The sequence below is a fragment of the Stegodyphus dumicola genome, chromosome 6 (assembly GCF_044657685.1).
Source record: "Stegodyphus dumicola isolate Sdum_Otavi_A_Nest chromosome 6, ASM4465768v1".
NCBI lineage: Eukaryota > Metazoa > Arthropoda > Arachnida > Araneae > Eresidae > Stegodyphus > Stegodyphus dumicola.
Window position 1 is genome coordinate 95,365,630 of NC_140773.1, and position 24,968 is coordinate 95,390,597.

General features: G+C 32.4%; 1 protein-coding gene across 1 annotated transcript in view; it reads left to right on the forward strand.

The window, feature by feature from the left end:
• LOC118204123 (UPAR/Ly6 domain-containing protein qvr-like) overlaps positions 1-24,968 on the forward strand; it is a 392,218-nt gene that overhangs the window by 183,188 nt on the left and 184,062 nt on the right. The window lies entirely within an intron of this gene.

Consider the following 24,968-nt stretch of genomic DNA (forward strand, 5'->3'; position numbering starts at 1 on the left):
TGTACTGAAATTGTATCCAGAAATTGCAGGCGACACTGGGCATCACACTGAGCTCTGTAAACATGTGCTGTTGTGTTTGGTCTGCTTTCAATCTACCGATAATTCTCCATCTTATTTTGTCATCCGCACATTCTTGGCTACTCATTTTCCTTGAACCTTATAAAATTTACCCAAGTCTTGCGAGAAATACGGCGAATCTCGGGGAGGAGTGCGACGAAACATATCGCCGAAAACTCCTTGTGAATTTATAATCCTCTCTACAGTCACAGCTCTGCAGGCACATGTAGGCTTATGTATTCGGCTTTGAATATTTGCATAATTCTTCAGCGGCGCAATTGATACTTTTGGTTCAAAACTTTTCTGAAAAATAGACATAATTTGCAAATTCTGTTAATTTTGAGAAGTGCATTGTAGTAGTATTTAGAAGCACCTGCAATTATGGTAAACTTCCTCTGGAGTCTAATTTGTTAAGAAAATTCAAATTTCGTCGTAATATTTAAGGTAAATTTCATCGTAATATTTAGCGTAAATTATTGACACCAAAATAGTAGAAAAAATGAATATATAATACTTAGTTCAGAAGGAAATAATTCGTAAAAATATTTTTCTTTAAGAATTAATAAACAGGGTGTGTGCGAACATTGCTAACAAACATCAGAAATATAAAGCAGAGATGGAATAGAACAACTTTCTTTCGAGAACCAGGGAATTTCGGGACAATTTCACAGTATTCATACGCCAGTAGAAGACTTTGAATATAACGAACTCTAGCATGGCGTAAATGTGTTGTACGTATGTCACCGAGTTAGGTACTTTTGAGTGCGATGCTAACTGTATGCTTCAACTAACTATGAATTCTGCTCTAACATACTATGGGCACGTAATGGCAGTATGTGAAACAGCTAAAGTATTTTATGAAAAACAGCTGAAGGTGACAAACCTTATTACGTTATATACCTCAATATCTCTTTCTTGTGTTGATTACTCGAACAGTATAATTTATTGCATTCAAACTCTTCTACTGACTGTGGGTATTTAGGAAAACTCTAGTTTGAGTTCAAAATTTGATACATTTCTAACGCTATAGACATGTTTTAAATATATCAATAACCTTTAATTTCGTCTTGTATTTATACTGTTTCTTCCCGAAAAATACCGGGGCCTATAGCCATTGATGGATAAAAACAATGTCTGCTGGCAGTTTGTCGCAGGTTCTGGTGTTGGCGACGTAGTAGACTGGCACCACGGGGTTTTTATTGTGATCTAACTATCTAACTAAATTATTTTAAAGCATATAGCATTTAGTAAAGCACTCAAGCGCTTAGAATCCATCAGAAGATTAAATAACTTTCTATAGATGTGCTAATAACTTTCAGCATCATTATTTAAACTTCCATTTGTATGCAATTTAGCAAGATATAGTAGTTCACTCGCTTCTGGCATCAGATTTACAGCTTACAAGATTTATATCAATTAACATGTTATTTTCTGCGTTAATATCGTTTCTGCTGGTTTAGTCTTCATAAGTTCCAACAGAAATGCAAATTAAATGAATTTAAAAGCCGAGCGAAGATCTAAGACCCTCCAACCTGCAAAGAATTGAGATAAGAAAGATAAAATTTTACAGAATTGCTATGAGAAAGAGGTGTTTTCTCGATTTTAATGCCAAATTGCCCTGCTACTTAATACCTGGATTTATGTACTTTATATACATATATATTTTCTTAAAGATGTTACAGAAAATATTGTAGGCGTTGCCGGTCAGAGGATTAAGGAAACGAATGTTAACAACTTTAACCAGAAGTACTGTCACTCTCAGATTCTATCTGCCATAGTGTTGTGCTGATTGCTTTTGCTAACAGCTATGTTAGAATGCGCGAGCTTCAAGGTCTCTCATTCTCTTGGTTCGAAGTCTCTAATTTGATATTTTATAAAGTATTTCTCCCGCCTTCTTAACGAGCCTTCGTGGTGTAGTGGTCTGCACGATCAGCGTGTAATTGAGAGGTCTCCGGTTCGATTCCCGGCGAAGGCGTTGCTAATTTTTCAATCTCTCTCGCTTCCCAAAAAAATCCTAATGTCACTACAGTGGGGCCCGAACTAAAAGTGTGTTGGATGATGATTCTCCTTATCCAGGATTTGGCGATTGGGTGCCCTAAAAACCCCAGTCGCCCTTTAAAAGGAGGGAGTATATAAGGTATTTCTCCCAGCTTGTTAACGAGCCTTCGTGGTGCAGTGGTATGCGGTTTCGATTTCCGGCGAAGGAGTTGCTAATTTTTCAATCTCTCTTGCTTCCAAACAAAATCTAATGTCTCAACAATTTAATTTGTGAATAACTGATATACTGCTTCAGTTTCAGTGCGCAAGAAGAAAGTGTTAAGTTTCTGCTAAGGTTGTAGTTTTTGTAAGGTTTTCTTCTTCAAACCGAAGCGCAAAATAAGGTTTTAGTTATTTTGTGATATGTTACAATCATTTTGTGTTACTGGCTTCTAAATAAAAGACAAACTGTAATTTCTCTCGGAATCTAGATAAATTACCGAAAATTTTAAATTTAGTGTAGTTAACTCCCGAACCTAATATAAAATTCCAGCAATGCAGTAGAATTTCCATACTTAGATGTTATGTGATGACTAATGAATTGCAGTTTTGTGCTATGACGATAAAAAGTATTAGAAGAAAAGAATGACGTTGCTGGAAATTTTAAGCAAATGCAATTTAAGTGAAAGCCAGTAACTTAGAATTTAAAATATGCAAAAATATTACGAAAGAAAGCTGCATAAAATGTGTATAAAGCATGATTTAAGTTTTCTCTGTTAAGCATTTGTTATCAGTCAAAGATGATAATTTATTATCAGTTTCAAATCGCTAAAATAAATTATTCCTGAGTTACTGTGCTTTAAATTCAGTGCCATTCGGTGGAAAGAACGAGTCTCAATTTAATGCATAATTGAGCTGTAACAGCAGTTGCTGCAATTCCCTTGTGATTACTTTCAAAAATAGGACATCGTGTGAAACACTAAGTATAAAAAGAATTGCCTCACAATAACATCCAACAAATGGGTTTTTGAGTGCGCATTACACACTCCCGCGGAATAACTTATCGCAATTTAAAAGCATGCCTCAGGTTTTGCTGCTTTGGTTGTACTTTTTCGCAAATGTCATTATCAAAGTGTTCTGGGTTTTAGAATCTGCTGAAGTATAAAAAGAATGATTCAGCAAAAAGTAATATGGGAATTTAATTTCTAACAGTGATTTAATCAGAATACTTAAAAGTCCCTCATTAAAGAAAATTAATTCATTTAATAGAAAAACGGGCATTTTCCGGTTTTATTAAACGAGAATAAAAGATCCTTATTACTTGAAAGTAAAATAATTCACGGAATTATTCAGCTTGCGTTCCATTTTAATTTCAGTAGAAATGACCTCTGCATTTGAATAGCCGTTAAAGGAAAACCCAGCGCAGGAAAATCGGTCCGAAACCTATAACGTAGCGTAACGTAGATTATTGCCATCATTATAGAATGAAAAGAAAAGCAAATTTCTGAAACAATGCATGTAAACATTCTTGAAGAGTCAGAAGGAATTAGAATCATAAAAAAAAAGCTGGAAGAGGTATTGGTAGATGTAATAAAAAATTTTAAACAGGAAAAACAATTAAAAGGAAAGAAAAATTTTCATAGTTTTCGAGGTCATATTAAATTAGCGTCTTAAACAAAAGATTACCATGAGTGTATTAATGCACTTTCCTAATTCGATTCTTGAATTAAAAAAATGATTTTACACTTAAATACTTGCATGTTTAATTTATTTAAATTTTCTGCTATGAACTATATTGTAAAAACTTTACGAAACATTAAATTTCCTTCATATAAGTATTAGAGAAAATGTTGCGTTTACTGTCTGCGGTATATAATATAGCTTATAATAATTTTAAAATGAAAGAGATTGCACATAATTTTAAAAGTGATTATTAAGGATTTAAAAACACTATGTAAATTACTTATATTGGTTTGGTATAGATTTATATGAAACGGATTTAATGATTTGTAATTAGAATATATCAATTTTAAAAATGGACTTTACAAGATGAAAAAATGGATGCTAAAGTCAAAATTTAGAATTTCCAAAATCCCATATAGAAAAAGAACTTTTTCTGGACAGTTGTTCTGCTGCTGAAAAGTGTTGGTTCGGATGCTCATTTTACTATACACCCTGAAAACTATGGAAGTAATTAGAACGAAACATAGGTAAACCTATTCGCATTAAAATGGAATATTTATCCTCAAATACACTTTCATACATTTCCTGTATATGCATTTCCAGTCACTTGGTTCAAAAGTAATAAAAACAACAAAAAGAAGCTGGCGGATTATAAAAAAACTTTTTTTATTCTATTTTCATATTTCTGCGTATCATTAATCATAGTATTAAAACACATTTTAAAACTATGCTAATTGATGAAAATGTAAAGGCATCACCTAGTCTTTGAGATAATTATGTTTGAAATATCAAACATTAAGACACTGGAAAAAGAATTTTATGCCATTGTTTCCAAACAGAAGTTTCTACGAAAGAAATATGAAAAAGCAAATTCATATTTCTTTAACCAATTATTTTTAAAAATACATTCTTGGATTCCGCATCGTGCTTCAATAAAATTGGAATGAAGCTTACTTCAAAATCTAGTTGTTATTTTCCTGTTATTATGCTTTATAAAAAGCTTAGACGTCAGTTTTCCTAAGCAACAAAGCTAATTTACAGGCATCGGTTGTAACTAAATCGTAATGAATCTAATAAAGAAATAAGACGTGAGCTTCCTTCTATGCAATGAAAAAATGACAAATTATTTGCTTTTCTCTAAATATTTTTTAAAATCTTTCACATATCATTAAAGCATATTTTGTTTAAACTTTTTTCAAATATACTTTTAAAAATATTGTTGCTTGAGCACGGGTTCGTTAAGAATTGAATGCACAATTTCGATGAAAAATAAATAAAATTCATTATTATCACAAAAAATAAAACAAAATGCTTAAATTTCCTCAGATATTCGTACAATATCCTAATATCTCACAGTAGTTATCTTTAAAACTACTTAAAACGTTCAACAGAACTAATTCATAATAGAGAAAGCTAGTCCGTTTTCACCGCGAATCCCCTACAGTAAACAAAAGCAGTTTTCTAAGCAAAACTGAGCTGAGGTGTTCTTTCTCTGTATAGCTTTTTAAATTGGCTGCACGAGATTATTCTAGCAATTTTCGAAATCAAAAAGTAATATTTTTTTATTAAATGTTAAATGCACGTGCGTTTGTATTTTTATTCCGACTTAGGTTTCTTTTAATATTCGTCACGCGCTGCACTCCACGGGAAATAAAACCATTTAATTTACAATTCAACACAAGCGTCTAGGTACAGCAGGGTCACCGTGCGGCGCGCATGCGCAATATGATCTGCGACCAATATGAGGGTTGCACCAGTTTGGCGATGATTTTGTTTATCTCCACAGAAGTCGCAAAGCGGTGCGTTTGCGGTGATTTTCGCGTATATCATAGCCAAAGAATGTACTTGAAACTTCTGAAGTTAAAAGTAAACTGGAGTCAGAGTAAGACTATTCCTCAACAATATTAATAATTGCACCTTTCTAAAGGGGTTAAACGTAAAATCTAAACAATTCAAAAGAAAAAAGGATCATAGTAGTACAAACTCGAAACTAAAAATGCAAAAAGGGAAAATATATACAAGATAATAAAAATATAAAAATTAATCTTCCTTTATTGAAACTCCAATTCAGAACTCATCAGGACAGTTTTTGTCTTGTCATCAACTATCTGTCAATTTTTTTTATATATTAATATAAATTATTCTTTCTCGTAATTTGATTTCTTTGGATTTTATCGTTGGAAAAAAATATCGTGTTATTTTATAAGAAAAGTAGCACAAGACTTGCCTTTCTCCTTTCTTAAATAAAAAGATCTATTTTCAGCTGCTGCTTCATGCATAATTTCTTCTCTAATCCATTTTATTGTTTATTTTCCTAACTTTTAATTAATAGCATTCTTTACATTGCTTAATATTTATATAATGATCTAACTTTAGGAGTTATATTCTGCAAGCATCATAAACCTCTTTACATATGTGATTTGGAGAATGTGGGAAAATTTGAAAGTTTTCTCTTTTGATGTATATAAAAGCAATTTAAAAGGAAACAAATCCTGTTGAAAATAGTAAATATTATTAACAGGTAGACAATTGGGAATGGTTTTGTATTTGAGATAAAGCATGGATAATTGTAACTGTATTAGTACTTTTGTAAAATTGAAGCACATAAAATCTTCCGATACAAAAGTTTTCTCAAGAGCTTTGTGATAATACACAGCAAGCTGTATCAGATTTGATCGTTATGAATTGCACACATATGAGTGAAAAATAATGTGTATTACAGTTACATATTTCTTAAAATCAATTTTAATTAGTTACTGTTCCCCATATTTAAACATGTAAATCATAATTATACATAGAATATGTAATTGTATGTGCATCATTTATAAAAATGTAAAATCACACGAGGGAAAAAATCCTTAAGTGTGCTAAAGCTACATTGGTAGAGGTTGAATATAAAAGCTCATTATGTACCACATGTTATATACATTTTAAATATAGTCCTCACTTATTATCAACACATCAATGATGTTTAAATATTAATAATTATATTTTGTTGATCACATAGTTTTAGCTTTAAAAAATAATTATTATTGTAATAGAAATTTATATAATAAAAGATTTTCTTAAAAGAAAAGTGATAAAGTTTCCTTCCTTCACTCTAATTTAAAAAGATTTGCGTAGCTTCAATAAGCTGATTTGTTTCATTCCTATTTTTTAATTACAACTTGATTGTGTGCAGATTATGTGATAATTTTAAAAGTTGTATTCCTTTAAGAAGTAGGATTGGATTATTTGAATAAAGAAAGCACAAAAATGCTGTTCACCTAAATCAAGCCGATCAGATATCCTCAACTGACAGAAAAACAGTGCAATGCAGAGAGATAAGTGTTTCTAAATTAATACTAAATAAGTAAATAATAAATTAAAATATAAAAATTAAATGACACAACAAAAAATTGAAAGTAAATTACTAAGAAATCATGATTTAGACAATATAAAATTTTAATGATAAAAGGAATGAAGAATAAATTAATAAAATATTATAAAACCCAAATGAATGGTGAAGAAATTAGTAGTAACAAAATAGATTACTGAACATAAAAAAGAGGTAACTATTTTCAACAACATTGTGTTCAGCTAAAACTGAATCTTAGACTCCAATTTTAAATCTTACGTACTCCTATACACAGCACAGTTCTATTAATGCAAATGAATGCCATATATGAAAAAATGATACTTTAATCTTCAGTAAGTTACGAGAATTTTTTGGATCACCCATAAGATGACAAACTGTAAATTACAGTTCATATGCTAACACTAGTTTAAACAGAATTTTTTTTTCTTATCCAGAAAATACAGTTAAATAAGCTATATGTGAATATAAAATTATTGTGAGATTTACTGCAGAATGATTTTAAACAAATAAAGAAATTCAGCCCAATTTTACTGCAGTTTTCTGTTGTTGCTGAAAGTTCCATTGCTACTAATTAGAAATAACAACAGTTACTTCATATAGGTGGAATACGTTGTGACAAAATTTTGTTTTACATGGCAGTACATTAAACAGTTTTACAGCAGCTCTGAACATGAGTATTTCTTAATTTCTAAATCGGTAAATGTAAAAGTTTGAAGTGTAATATGAGGTTTTCCTCAATTTATATTTTTACGTTAACTGTATAATCAGTTCCTACGTTTTCTCTTTGTAATGGATATCCATGAAAATTAATAATGTTACATAATGAAATTGCATTAAGTGTATTTTATTGTTATCATTCATAAGGGTTCTATGAGTAGCCTTACAATTTTGAAGTTAAATCGGCATCTTGTGTGGTCATTTTTAACATTAAATTGTTAACTGAAATAAACAGGCTATGCATTTTGATACCATGATGTAATATTTGTGGCAAAGACCTTGAAAAACTAATTTATACATTCATTCGAAATAAAAATACTTAGTTACAATCCCATGTTTTAATTTATTATAACACCAAGTTTTTCTCCAAAAATTTTTAAGGCAAAGCATATTTATTTCGTTTTTATCTGATTATATTTCTGATTTTGGCCATTACTCTTATGTATATATAATTAATATTATATCTTATTACATATTTTTTATTTATACTAATTCAATATCTTTCACTTATGATGCATGAATGTACCAGATACAAAGGAGCATTTTGTCTTTCGAATGTTTTTCTTTTCTCAATAGCAATATTCCAAATATGATTTGGTTTAAAAACGGCAGATTTTTGGACGACAAAGAGTCACTCATAACCATTAAAAATTAAATATGCTAATTAATACTAAATAAGTAAAAAAGTTCCACTTTCAGTCGAATGACCTCCTAACTAAAATCGACCAGCACAATGCCAAATTGGCGAAAAACGTCGCCTGTCTGGAGTAATTCCAGTAGCAGTGGCAGACGGCGGTTATAGAAGCGGCGGATCATACTGCGCATGCTCGCCGCATCGTGATCTGCTGGCCGTAGACGCTTGTCAATTCAACTAACATTAGCTATTTAAATACCAAATCCCTAACACTGCTCCGTTCCCAAGGACTACACGTCCCGGGCAGTAGAATTCCTCGACAGGAAGCCAAACTTACGACTAAGGCATAAATGCAATAATAAACCTTACAGTAACAAACAACATAAACAATAAATGCAATAACTAACTTAAACAAATCAAATACTAAATACAAGTTAAATCAAATACACATTTAGAAACAAAAAGGACCATGGTCTTACACTATTTACAATTATTTACACTATGTACTATGACCACAGTAATGAACTAACCTGTCATGATGAACGACTTACGGATCCGAACTACGTCGTCATTCAGCCTGTTTAGGGATTTGCACGGACCATCCCAAGGTGATGTAATTTCGGACAGAGTCCTCTCCGTCGAGTCAAATTCCACAACCTCACATTGCCTTCTTCGTGGAGTTGATGTCCAGTAGCTGTAGTGTCGTATCGGGTCTTCATCTTCGCGTAATGGCAAACCGCACATTGAGTTGACCAATGTTAAACGAATTTCGCTTACTGCGCATGCCCAAAAGAGAATTTGGCGCAGTTACGACTTTGGCGTAATTTTAAAAGAAGATAAATACGGTATATGGTTGATATTGTGTTATCTTGGGCGTAAAGAGTTCGAGGTTTTAAAACGTGTCAGGTTGTAAGTTGCTTCATCACTTGGAGTGTAAATGTCGATTATAAACTACCCAAATTTTCTTTTAAAAAGGATTACAAAACGGGAAACATTAAAAGATGTATTAGCTAATTATACTTCTGAGAAATAAAAAGAATTGAGTATTTACCATACGTTTCATTCATATATACTTTAACAAATTAAGCATTAAATCTAGTTTAAATTACTGAATTAAAGGTCAAATAAAATGAAACAGACTGTTGCAATTGTAAGCAGTCGATAAGACCTACATGACGAACAGGCTTGTGTAGGGTTGCTTATGCTTAGTCGCCAGTATTTTCTCCCACGCCAGCGGTACACCATTGAGCATGCGCAGTAAGCGAAATTCGTTAACATTGATCAACTCAATGTGCGGTTTGCCATTAAGCTTCATCTTCTCCGTCGCCAAGTTGAATCGCTCTCTTGCAAAGTTGTGCATCACTTCAAACTGGGCCTGGAGATCTTGAATGCATTTCTCAGGCGATGAAGGCGCATCCAGTGGGCGACCAAACAAAAGATCACAAGGCAGACGAAGGTCACGACCGAAGAGCGTCTGTGATGAGGAATAGCCAGTAGTCACGTGGACAGCAATGCGGTAAGCCAGTAAAAACTGTGGTAATTTCTTGTCCCAGTCCTGTTGGTTTCTGGAAACCACTAATGAGAGATTATTAAGGATGGTTCGATTGAACATTTCTACCATGCCGTCCGACTGGGCATGTGATGACGCTGTTTTGGTTTTGTCAATGCCGAGTAGCTTGAAGAGTTCCTTGATTACTGCAGAGATAAAATTCTTTTCCTCATCGGAATGTAACTGAAGAGGCACCCCGAACCTTGGAATCCAGTCCTGTATCATTACCTTAGCTACTGGGACAGCCTCTTGATCAGGAATAGGATACGTTTCAGGGCACTTGGTGAAGTAATCAATGCCAACGAGTATGCATTTGTTGCCATCAGCAGTTCGTGGCATAGGTACCAAGATATCAAAGGCGATACGTTCAGAAGGTGCTCTTACATTGAAACGTTGTAGCTTGCCTCGGCTGCGTTTTTTCGGTTCTTACCGACCTGCACAGGCATCGCAATATTGGCACCACTTTTGCACGTCATCCTTTGCATTATTCCAGTAGAAACGCTCACAAACTCTCTGCAAGGTCTTCATTATTCCGAGGTGACCTGCTGTAGGGCTGCTATTTAGTTCTTTAAGGACATCAAGAATCCAGGATTTTGGAAGTATAAGTTGCCATTAGAAAGTCTTCCCATCATCCGATTCCAATTTCCTGTATAAGACGCCGTTTCGAATGTGAAGTAAATCCCAAAGAGCCCAGTAATGTTTTATCGCTGGACTATAGATCGAAATGTCCTGCCAGGTAGGTTTCATGTTTGAAGACTCCCTCAGTTCAATTATAGGTTTAACGTCGCCATCTTCCAGCTGGTCTTTCCTTACTTCTTTGTCACTCCCATGGGTCTCAATCAGCCGATGTTGATGTCGTAATTTGCCGTGCTACCGGACTCAAAAGCTCGTATTTCGCTTCGACCCTGGAACAATATCGGCAGTTTTCTGGGTAAGATCTTCTAGATAGGGCGTCGGCGTTTCTGTGTGATGATCCCTGTCGTTGACGTCTAGTGATGTCAGTGATGTCATATTCCTGAGTGTCTGTATCCACTTGGCTATTTGACCCTCAGGATTCTAGAAATTTAAAAGCCAGGCCAATGATGCATGATTTGTGCGGTGCAGGAATTTTCTTCCGTATAGATAATGATGGAAATATTCTACGGCTTTGACTATGGCTACAACTCTTTCCTGATGACACAGTAATTCTTCTCCGATTTAGACGGGTACTTGCTCCAGTAAGTCACTACACGTTTTTGGCCGTCTATGTCTTGGGACAAAACAGCACCGATACTTTCATTGCTCGCATCCGTGTCGAGAATAAATGGTCTGTCGAGCTGAGGATACGTGAGGAGTAGTGCAGATGTTAAAGCTTCCTTAAGTTGCTAATGCATCCTCACATTCTTTTGTCCACAAGAAAACTTTTGCTTGCTGTCAGCTTGGGAAGAGGTCTTGCGATGGAAGAAAAGTCTTCGCGAATCTGCTGAAAAGCCCTAGGAAGCTTCTGAGCTGATGGACATTTTCGGGTAAGTTATTTCCTGTCTGCATAGTTTGCATTTAGTGGGTCTCAACTTCAAAGTGGCTTCTTTCAGTTTCTGAAGCACCTTTCTAAGATTTTCTAGATGTTCTTCAAAAGTCTTTCTGACGTTGATGATATCATCCAGGTTTATCAGACAAGCCTCGTAGGAAAGACCTTTCAAAACAGTCTCCATTGGGCGTTCGAATGTAGCCGGCGCATTGAAGAGTCCAAACGGCTTCCCCTTAAACAGCCAAAATCCTTGTCCCGTAGTAAATGCTGTCTTTTCCCGGTCATCAGGATGTATTTCTACCTGACAATACCCACTCTTTGAAGCAAGTGTTGAGAACCACTTGCTTCCAGAAAGAGTGTCCAGAATGTTTTCAATTCTAGGAAAAGGGTTACTGTCTTTCTTCGTAACTTCATTCAATCACCGATAGTCAACGCAAAATTTTGTTGAGCCATCTTTTCTGTTTTTCTGACGAGGATGATTGGAGATGCCCATCGATTTGCTGAAAGCTCGATGACATCGCCTTCTTCCATATCCTTTAAAAGTGATCGTACCTCTTCCTGTTTAGCAATCGGTAGACGACTTGGGCTTTGCTTGATTGGTGGATGATCGCCGGTATCGATTCTATGTCGCGTCAAACTGGTTTGACACACGTCAGAAGACGAACCGGAGAAATCAACTTGAAGATATTTAATGACACGATCGGCAGCATTCCTTTCTTCATCGTTTAATTGCGAATTCTGCAATAACTCTGACGCAATAATTCCGATAAGTTCAATGAAAAATTAATAAAATTAATATTTATCACAATAAATAAAACAATTTCCTCAGATATTCGTACAATATCCTAATATCTCACAGTAGTTATCTTTAAAACTACTGAAAACTTTCAACAGAACTAATTCATAATAGAGAAAGCTAGTCCGTTTTCACCGCGAATTCCCTACAGTAAACAAAAGCAGTTTTCTAAGCAAAACTGAGCTGAGGTGTTCTTTCTCCGTATAGCTTTTTAAATCGGCTGCACGTGATTATTCTAGCAATTTTCGAAATCAAAAAGTAATATTTTTTTATTAAATGTTAAATGCACGCGCTCTTGTATTTTCAATTTTCTGGCTTAACTTTCTCTTAATATTCGTCACGCGCTGCACTGCACGGAGAATAAAACAATTTAATTTATAATTCTACTAACATTAGCTAAATACCAAATCCGTATCAGTACTAGCACATGTTTACATTTTTCTTGTATAAAGCAACCAAAGTGAAAAAAAAGGGGGGGGGGGTTAAGTTTGATCACCACTTAGAAGAGTTGAATATACAGATATTGTAATTATGGCTATTTAAAAAATTAGGATTTCCTAATAATTAAAACTATCAGTGCAGATATTGAGTGTTTTTTTTATACTTCTGATTTAAATTCTTTTGCATTAGTTAAGGCTATATGTATTAAAAGGAATCAGAATATTTTACATTGAACAAATAAAGGATTGTTCTTTTCCAATTTGGTTGTAGGAAATTAAATTTCTAAGAGACAAGCTGAACTGAAGGTCTGTAAAAATTATAATTTAGTTATTGCGATTAAACAGATTTCCTTCACGCATCATTGCCTTACTATTGTAAACGCTGTCTAATTTTTTATGAAATCCAAACTTTTAAGGCAAGTAAATCCAAAATGAAAATCAAGGTAATTGACACAAAACTTAAAAGCCATGTATGGCAGTCCCTCTTATGTAACGACCTGTGTGTGGATCAACCAGTATCAGGTCCGGTTAACCTTGGGCACGAGTTATCTAGAAGGTTGGTGCCGAGTCTTGAGTGTTCTTTAAGTTAACACGAAACTTAAAAGCCTTGTGTGACAGTCCCTCTTATGTAACGACTTGTGTGTGGATCAACCGGTAGCAGGTCTGGTTAAACTTGGGCACGAGTTATCCAGAATGTTGGTGCCGAGTCTTGAATGTTCTTTAAGTGAAAAACGAAACTTAAAAGCCATCTGAGACAGTTCCTCTTATGTAACGACATGTGTGTAGATCAGCCAGTATCAGGTCCAGCCGACCTTGGGCATGAGTTATCCAGGAGGCTGGTGCCGAGTCTTGAGTGCTGCAACCACTAGCCTTTGAAGTGCTACTTTGGTAGACGGTTGCACGGATTTTGGCGATTTTTTGGCGATTTTTTTGGCGAGCGATACGACTTATGGTAAACCCAATGCTAGACAAGTTATTTATGGTAACCGATACTTTGTTGTCATTTTATTTAAAAAATAATATGTTTTATTATGCATAAATTCCGTGTTTTAAATATTATTTATGACTTCTAAATAATAAAAATGAATTTAATTTTGCATTTTTATTTTAAATAAAAATTTTATTGTTTATGATATTTTATGGAATTTTATGTTGTGAATGATGTAATGAATGACGTCACACCATTTTAAAAGTAATTGGTTCTAATATCTATAAATTTAATCTAATGTTTTAAACATTATTTATGGCTGTTAAATTTAAAATACAGTTTAATTTTGCATTTTTTTAAATATGATTTTATTATGAATGATTATTTAAATAATTTTAATTCTACGCGTGATGTAATCAGCTCCCTGATTGGTTACTGAATATGTGTGCATTACCGCGCCATTTTAAAATTTTATTATTCATCTCTTCGAGTTCCTCAGATTTCAAAGCGAATGGATGTCTCCGTTTTGAAGATGAATGTTGTTATTGGTAGTTACCAAGAATTACTGGTATCGGCATAAAAATAATATTCGAATAAATTCGAATAAGGTCTCAAAAATTGCCGTTTGAGACCTTATTTTGGCCAACCTGGATTTCCTAATCAAAGATTTATTTATTGTTACAAGGGTCAGAGGAAATTTATTTAAAATTTTTGGAGGAAACCTCGCTAATTGCTTCTTCAATACGTAAGGTAAAATGCTTAAAGAAAATGTAAGTACATATTTTTCTTTTACTTTATTATTGTATACTTCAATTTTTATTACAAAATTAATACACTATTTTCAAAAATTCCTGAGATATCTATTGCCACATATTTTTTAATGTTAAATAATTATATCCTATAAAATTTATTTTAAAGGATTTGAATTTAAGTAATTGAAAAATTTTAATTCTTTTAAACGTTGGTATGGTGTTTTAATTCAATATTCAATTTAAGTATTATTTTATTCCAATTAAATGTTGGCGCAATGTTTTTATGGCGGTGTTTTATTCTATTATATGAAAGTAATAATTTAACCTTACTTTAGCATTTTATACTCTTAGTTAATGTATTTATTTACATTTGCTAGCCATCTTAAAAAAAACAACGTTTTCAACAAAAAATTAATCCATTATTTTTAACGATATTTATTTTTTTAAAGTTTCGAATACTTTACTATGCGTGAAATACGTAAAAACAGCATTTTTCAAGATGGCTGACGGCTGTAAAAACCGCGCCAACAATTGCGCCAATGTAAATCGCCAAAAATCCGTGCAACCGTCTACCAAAGTAGTACCGCCTTTGTTATTCGAATGACTAGATAACAGAGGGGGGCCCAAGAGCGATGCGCAGTGCAGGGAGAAAGTTATGCCACATACGCATGACGTCATGTGGGTGACAGCGTTAGTTCTTGGCGTTTGTTTACTTTCGTTGCATCCACAGTTTGATTTGATTTGTGTTGTTAATTTGCTATTATACCTAGGCGGAAGTGGCAAATTGTGCTATAGCGTTGTGTCAGAATTATACACGTTAATACGTTTTTTGGCGGAAAACACTCTTTACAACCGGATAAAATAACTATTTTTTTAATGAATTTATGTAGTTTTCATACATAACGTGATGTAATTTTACATTTATTTTTCATTTTACTGCTATTTTACATTTAAATTGAAAAATTTCTCATTTTAAATCATTTTTTAACATAATCTTCATTTTGTGTATGAGACTAACATCGTAGTGAGATATTTAAACTCAGTGTCATGTTTACCAATACTGAGTACCTGAATGATTAGTTAATAAATTCGCGTATCCAACTTCATTCACATGTTTGGTTACTTTCTTTACATCCCAAACGTAATTCTATGTATTGAAGCAGCGTCTGGGTTAAGCTTTGTGAACTAAGTAAACTGATACATGCCTCACCGTGAGGAAAGAACAATTTCTCGACCACACTATGATGCAAACATCGAATGAGTGAGTGACATATTTCCTTCAGTGTTATTTAACTGATGCATACAGGTATGTGTGATGTAATTTAATTGATATAACTTACACATGCTTGAACCTGAAGGAAAACAAATCTGTGTATAATGCTAGAATACAAATAGCGAAAGAGTAAGTAAGATATTCTGTTCAGTGTTATTTAACTGCTGCATATGTTTTAATTTTGATTCCATATAACTTGTTTTTAATTATAAGAAAAAGAAAAATAATTCAATATTGAACACATATTTCGAGTATAACAAAAGTATTTTCAGAAACAACCTGATAAAAATACATTAGTAATTAAAAATATTTAATTTGTGTACAGGTTGAATTGAAATTAAGATGTGGTGGTGTATTTAATTATTGCAAAGCACACTAGGGCTATCTGCGTAATAGGTGTGATGCCTTCGTGGAGGACTTTCTCAGGGAAACTGGCTCGTATACACGTTACACATGAGGAAAACCACAAAAACAGCCATGCAGCCAGGCCGTTCGCGGGATTCGGACAGAACTACCAGTGTTCAGCGACTTTACCGCACGGCTGCTGGTGGGCCGAAACTAAGATGTAGGGCAAGTTTATTATTATTATTATTGTGCGTATATGTGTAAGAAAATGTATTTAAAATGTTCCATTTTTAATGTATGGAAGGAAGAATAGGATGCCAATATCGAAGATTATTTACTATAGCAAATAATCACGTCAGGATAAATGTTATATAGAAATCTTGGGAGTGTAAGGGATTATAAGAGTAATTTTAGATTATACTGAAAATATACGCACTTCTGTTAAAATCTGAAGTGAATCAGTATGAATTGACTTTTCACTTTAAAAAGAATGTGATAAGTATACTATTTAAAAGTATAAATGACGGATATTAAGAAATTTGTAGAATTTTATGGTATTTAAATATGAATTTGTTAAGTCAAATCTTTTTATATATTTTTTTGCTTGAGATATGTAATTTAAACTGAAAATCACGATCACATATTTCTCATGGAATGTCAAAGTTCATTTGTATTAAAAAAAGTGCATGAGCAATGAAAATAAATAGAATAATACTTTTTGATTATGTTTTTACCATGGTCTTAGCAGTTATGCCATCATGTGTTCTGTTCAACAAGATTTATTTAGTGCAAACAATACTACGAAAAAATATTAAAAAATACCTTGTTTTACAATATTTATTTCCCTTAATTAACTTAAATATCGTTTTTCATTTTCTAATGCTTTCCTTTACGAAAAGAATTTAATGTTTACAATTATTTTCAGCATTCGTACGAATTCTGTGCATAAAATAAACATTTTCTTTAACAAAATACTTAATCGGAAAGTATATACCCGGTATTTCCAGTGTATCTACCACATATAAAATGATCATTTGCTCTAGTTTACATTTTTCCATTACCAAAATCATATAGCAGACGCGTCGGCCGATGCGTCTTGTCTCCCGGGTGACGTCTCTAACAGCAACCAATGTCACGCTTTTTCCGTTCCTGGCCTAAACTTAGTATATTAAAGAACCTTGACTAGATAATGATTCTATATGGTAAATACCCTGGTCGAAAGTAGCCTTCTTTTTACTTAATTATAAATCATTAGAGAATTATGATTATCTGATTTATCAATCATTTTAATTCCTTGCAACATTTTTTACAATGTAAAATGTTAAAAGCTTAGTTGTGGTGCTGTCATAAAAACATCTTCTTTCATCAGATTGCTTAAGTATTCGTACAGGGAATCCAAGCAAAGAACTTTTAAAGGGTGTTACTTGTTTAAATAGTACTGTTCTAAATTCATAACAGAAGAATTTCTTCGTAGGTTTTTGTCGTGTTCAATGGATTAGCTTCTACATAAGGAGTAAAAACTATGCTTATAATTTGATTGCATTTTATGAAACAATGTTAAATTTAAATGAAAAGAAATGGTATTATTGTAAACTTAATTTTTATACTTAAAATAATGCAAACAGTATTATTCAGGTATATTAGCTAATCCATTTCCGAAGTTTTTTAACGAACGCTTGTTCTATCTTTAAGTCCTTTAAAGAAATTTACTCTGCTGAATGTTTCGAGTTGTGAGCAATTGCTTAATCAACTTGTCCATACTTGACTGTAACAACGTTGCATTGAAAACACAGGTACACAGTTTGACTGCCTTAAGACTATTTTGGGGTCTACTAGCGGCCGAGCGGTAAAGTCGCTGAACGCTGGTAGTTTGGTCCGAGGTTCGAATCCTGAGAACGAGCTAGCCTTATGAGCGTTTTCGTGGTTTTCCCCATAGATAACGTGTATACCAGCCAGTTTCTATTAGAAAGTTCTCCCGAAGGCATCCCTGCTCTTTGGCAGATAGGCGCTCGGGTGCTTTGCCATAACCAAATAAACAAAAACCAAACCAGGATTATTCTGGTACGCAATTCTCCACGCTGCAAGTGTAATCTGCCGGTGCATACTTAGAGCCATCTTCAGGAATGACCTAAATATGAGTACATGACTTTTATTTGAAATAAAAATATGATGTTTGAAGTTTAATACAACTATTCAGTTTCTCTTTACAGTAACAAATTAAGTTCAAACTAGGGGCATATTTCAGGCTAAATGTAATCCCTTCTCTTTGAAAGACAATAAAATATTACTCATATGATTCAGTTTGGAATTCCGATGACTGATTCATTCACCTGCTTTTTATTGACTTCTAAGGTTGACTGTTTAGTTTTAGAGGTTTACGTTTAACCTCTAGACCTTGAAGTTAAAATACTGCATCATTCTGCTTTTTACAACTATGATAGTACAGATTTTTACTTATTTTCATTAATTAAAGTATGTATTTTAGTAATAAAATTTTGTACAGGATAAGGCTACAGCTTTAGTTATTCTGTAAATTAGATAACTATACAAGGAGCAAAATAGTTTCAAATCATCACATATAAAACATCTTTTATAATAAATAATGTAGCTATTTATAATTTGTCTCTTTATAGTTTTCTTTGAGTAGAATAATATATAGATTGTCTCAACTATAGCATACGCGTTTCTTTTTTATGCTTTTAGACAATGGCCTTTTCCATTTTTATTGCAATTTTTCAGTTCATATTAAGTATCGCATTCTGAAAATTAAACGTAAGCCTTAAATAAAAAATAACCACATTCGGATTTTTCTATTCCTATTTCTCATTAATAATTATTGTCGTTATTTATTTTCGATAAAGGAGAAACTGGATATTAGATTTTTAAACGATCCATCGTTATTAATATGGAGCTTGTCATGCAAAATGTTATGAAACTATTGCATTTTCAATTTTCATTTTGAAAGGAAATACCTAGAGTGAAATCAGGAACATCTTACATCAGGACCAGTTCGGTTTGGTAGCAAATTATTTGAGCAAAAACGTCTCGGATAACGAAAGGTGTCATGTTTGTCACAAGTGATTTTCAGTGTTGTGTTAAGGGAACGTATGCTACAGAATTCAATCAGGAACTTCAGAAATATCATTTGAATATTTTCCTTTTCCTTTTGAATATTCTTTCATTTACACTGATTGTGCTGTGTATCACGTTTGAAACATTTTAAAACATAGAACGAAGATAAAATTAGATCAAACGGAGTAAATGTTTAGTAAAACAGGGCTGAGTCTTCAGTAGAGTCGAGTCGAAAAACAAAGAAAAGATTAAAGAAGATCTCTCAGGAAGACAGTCCAGGAATACTTGAAAATTTCATAGAAAGGGATTTCTCTTTTATGAAAATGGACTTCTTATTCAAATATTTCTTTCCTTCCTCTTCCTCGTCACTTTCTACTTTCGCCGCTCTTCATATAAGTTGAGTAAAACGAAATTAAGTTTTCATCCGATTTATCTGCTTTTTATTATGTTTCTTGCTGCAAATTTAAAAAATTCCTTTGTTTTCGCGTTGTGAACTTGTACACAAAGTACTGTTATACAGTTTAAATAAGCAATAATTTGTGTTCCAAGAACGAATTAATCAATTTACAGCAATTTCTATTGGGAAATTTGAATTACTATTGGGAAAATTGAATTACGAATTCTTCAGAAGATGAAGACGCTTGAAGAACAAATTTAATTATTGAATCAAGATCTCACGATATAATCCAGTTTATCCAGTTCTTTATGTTTAAAACGTTTTTATAATAGCATAAAAAACTTCAGCATTGTAGAAGTAAATATAAAAGTTACTATAGCAATAGATAAAACTTGAATTTTATTTTTATCTTCATTAAACTAAATATCTAGAATAATGACGAGTGTTTTTAAGGAACATTACAGAAACTTTAGCACATTCTAAAACTATAATTTAAATGTAAAAGCTTGTTTTATATGTTAGGTAACTGTTAATATATATAAAGAAACATAATAAGAGGCTAAAAATTAAAAACAAAATTTTTATACCCATCCTGCGCTATAGCTGCAGGGTTAAACTAAAATAAACTTAAAGCATCTAAAGTTAGCATAATTAGGGACAACCCAATTTTTGAGTGTTGTTTAAATGACAATTTGGTTTAAAGTATGTTTTGCTGTTTATTTGTGTTTGCTTTTGAATTTCGGATTTGCATATAATGGTTTTAGACTAATTTGGTTTTTTCGAACGGACATTTTACATAAAGTAAAGCTTTATGGTTTTTTTTTTTTTTTTTTTTTTTTTTTTTTAGCAATCAGTTTGTTATAATGGTATGCTCTATTCTTTTTTTTAAGTCTTTCGAAGGCGTGTAGGGAACATTTTGGTACATTTCAGATTTGATTTTTGGGTTTTATATAAATTTTAATGTCTTACATGAAAATTTAATTGATGCTTTTTTCGATTTTTGATCTCAAATGAACCAGGAGTACGAAACACGTTTTCAAAACATATTAAACAACTTTGATGAAGCTTTAATTCATTTTTCCCTGATGAGTTCTGAATTGGGGTTTCAATAAAAGGAGATTCATTTCTATATTTTTATTTCTTGTATATTTTTCACTTTTGCGTTTTTATTTTTCGAGTTTGTACTGGTGTAAATCCTTATTTTAAATTGACTCGTTTAGATGTTGTGTTAAACCTCTTATACAGGGTTGGAATTATTAATATTGTAGAGGAATTGCCTTGGTTTGACACCAATTTACTTTCAACTTTAGACGCTTTAAGTTCATATATGTATATATATACTATATTAACAGTTACTTAAAATGAAAAGGGTGTACTCCAACTGCGCTAATGAAAATCCCCCCCCCCGGGGCGAGCTATAGTCCAACTGCAACCAGAATTTCTTCCCCCGGCTACCTACAGGGTTACAATTTAACATTTCGAAGCCAATTGTAGCCAAGAGGAAAATAAAAATAAATAAATAGAATTACATATCACAAGACCAAGTAAAAAACTATCTAACAAGCAGGCTAATTACTTGAATAATAGTAATAAATGCGAGAGCTAACAAAGAAAATAAAAGGTATTGGTAAACATACATATTAGCATTAAAAACATCTTTCATTTATTATAATAATATCATAAATTAAATAAATATAAAGCATACAAATTATATATTTAATAAATTACATCAATAATAGTCAAGATGTCTGAACTAGACTGGAAAATTTAATAGAATTCACTAGCGTGCAAAACATTATTTCATATCAAAGTGTGTTAAAGTGTGCTAAAAATATTTTTTGTTAATTAAAGTAATCATGTAAATGTTTGCAGAAATTAAATTTAGTTAAATTTAAAAAAAGCTTAGCATGAAATCTGTTATAACAACATTACTATGCATTTGGAACACTGACGTATAAATTGTAAATAAATTTAAATTATTATGCTAAGAAGTTTTTTCTAAAATTTATCAAAAGAAAGGAATTAGATAAACAATACTGCAAATTAATATAATCAATCAGGCCTCTCAATAAATAAAAGTTTATTTTTTTAACCAAAAATTAAAAATTGGGATGCAAAAGTTTGAGTAATATACTTGGAAATATCTGACCATATAATTAATTAGAAATGTATAATTAAATTAATAACAAGCTAATTAAAAGTAACATTAGCCTTAATTTCATTCAATCTAAAACAAGCAATCGATGAGGAGCTCAGCATAACTGAAGTTTTAATGCTATTTTACGTAGATTTGCGTATAAAATAAAAGTTGCACTTGTGAAACAAGTGAATAATGTACTGATAGTCAACAGGAATTAAAATACACTGGTTAAAAATATAACTACTTGTCAGAAGGTATGCAAAGTTGCCATGGCTAGAGAAATTGAATGGTTATAGAAAACTCATAAAGTTAAGCGCTACAGTGTGAAAAAAAATTCTGGAATAAACATGTTAAGAAAATTAGATGGAGAAATATTTTTTAATTTATTGATATCCATATAAACTCTATGCTTTTGGAAAAATGTTACATATAATTTGCATCGAGGTATCAATCACCGAAACCGATTTAATTTCTTTCCTTATTTTTTCTTATTAGAGGGATTTGCAAAAAGATATGCTAAGGTAAAGGTGAAAATTTTTGCAATATTTTTAAAGAATAAATTTAAAAAGTATTTTTACTTCATGAACTGAAATTTTTACGCTACATTTTTACACAGTAAATAAGTACCAAAAAAAAGCTGGAGGATCTCTGAGATTAGAAACTCGGATCGAACTACCAATGTTTAGTGGCTCACCAGCGGCCGAGCGGTAAAGTCGCTGAACACTGGTAGTTCGAATCCCGCGAACGGGCTGGCTGCATGGGCGTTTTCATGGTTTTCCCCATGTGTAACGTGTATACAAGCCAGTTTCCCTTAGAAAGTCCTCGACGAAGGCATCCCTCCCCTCGAGTCCTCTCTTCGGGCAGATAGCCCTTAAGTCTGCCATAACCACACACACACGCACACCAATGTGCGTGTGTGACTTTTCTGTTAGTGACTTTTCCGCTTGATCGTAAGATCTTTCGAAATTAAGCTGAACAATATATTAAAGAAAGAAGATACAGCACATGTAAAAACAAAAAGGGCTGAATTATAGATTTACATGTTTGGTGAATGAGTTAAACATAGATAAGTATGCCATACAAATAAGTATGCCTTTATGAAATATTAGGAATGTAGCATAAAAGCATCAATGAAGAAGGCAATGGAAATCTAAAACACTGTAATTTAAATGTATAATATTATCAGTATACACTATTAATTTCAATACTTCTGAAAAAATTATAAATGAATAATATTATAAATCTCACGAACTCGTTGCATTATAAATTACAACAGTTAGAAGTATTATTAGCGTGATTTAGCGACCATCATTCTTAACAAATAATTTCAAGTAATTAATTTTACAAATAATTCAGTCTAAAACTAGGTTAGAAAATAAGCTACATGCTGAAGATTAAGCTTTGCGAAGGTGTTAGAAACATCTTCTATTAACTAGAGTTGTGATGCAAGAATTTGTAAAAATTATCATTTAAATATAAATTCGCATTAATACAATACAAAGTAGTATATAAATTCTACATGCATGAAAACTTGAGTACACTGCAACAATATGAGAAAAAGGAATGGATTAAAAGGGAACTGAAAATTCCAGGACATAAATATAAGGGAGTTTGATTTTTTTTTTTTTGAATTATGAAAAGTCTACTGATGATCATAATTATAAATTTATTAATTAAATGTGTATTAGAAATTAAATGTATGCCAAAGTACATCAGGTGGAAAACAGAATAAATATTTAAACGTTTCTAGTATTAAAATATGGAATTTATAACAAAGTTAAATAACCTTAAAATAACTTCAATGACTAAAAATGGAAAGTTTAATACGGGAATATATTGCAATAATGTTAGAATGAATTTAGAACGATTTAAGATGTCCAATTTTTAGATTTAATAAAGAGAATTTTTTAAATTAAATTAGAACTGTTTACTTAAAATGGTAAATTTTAAAGTTAAGGCTTGGTTTATTAGATTACTCGAGGGATGTCTGCCTTAAGGGAGGGATGCCTTCATGGAGGACTTTTTAAGGGAAACTGGCTCGTATACACTTTACACATGGGGAAAACCACGAAAACACCCATGCAGCCAGCCCGTCCGCGGGATTCGAACCTCAGACCGAACTACCAGTGTTCAGCGACGTTACTGCTCGGCCGCTGGTGGGCCCAATTTGAAAGTTAAAACCATTCTGCTATCTAAGAAGATTTGTTAATATTTATCTAGATAAGAAACTTATTTAAGGTGCGCTACAAATCTGACATTTGATAGGTTGATTATGTATCAGTTTTGTGTATGTCATTAATCTATCAATTTTACTATTCAAAACTGATATATATATATATATATATATATATCAGCGACTAAAATCTACAACTTGGAAAGTTTTTAATTCTTACAAAGAATAAAAAAGATCTCGCTCATCATTCCTTTAAGCATTATAAAACTTTAAAATGAGTGTAAAAGAAATTTATTTTTACTTTAGCACACGCCAGACTTTAAATTAATATTTGTTCTGCATGCACAATTTTTACAACATTGATAAACGAAAAGAAAGGTCAGTCTCAATAGAATGTCCCATTAGTGGCGATAAATGAATTTTTGTAGCACCCAATCTTCTTGGGAAAGAAATGGGGGACAGGAAACGTCGCGCAGTTCGTGGATTAAATAAGAGGGGGACGGGTTTCTTCGATCAAATTTGGCGCAGTTCGTACCCTACCCATGAAAACATAGTACATACGAGTATATATATATATATAAACAGTGTGGTTGCAACTACAGATTTGTACCTTTGTTTCTCTAATACATTATTTTTTCTGTACAATCAGTTAATTTCGTTATAGGCACTTTTGTACATCAAATGACATGAAGTAGATAAAACATTTCAGTCCATGTAAATTCTATTCCTAAATCAGTAAAGAATGAAATTGCAGCAGTTGGGAGACTTTTGAATCCTTTAATATTTTACACTATTATCGAATAAACATCTTTTACGAGTCTCGAATTGAAAGCGCCTAGCGATATGATGATCGGATATGAAGAAGGCCATGCGGTGTGCAATGGAACACACCTAATCTTACCGTCCTATCCATCTATTAGAGACCTTTTTATTTGAAAATTCCATGCAAACGTACCTCAATGAGGAGGAGTTCTATCTTGTTGCAGATACTTTTGCGTGACACAACAATCCAAATTAAGTTAAAATTAATTCAAATTAAGTTAAAATATTAGGATTTTGATTTACGTATTTTATTTTCAGTCGTACATCACCAAATCACGCTTATGCTATCTAAAAGTTATCATTATCAGTGCATTTAATTAAAATAATATTATTTTGAAAGGTTTTTGA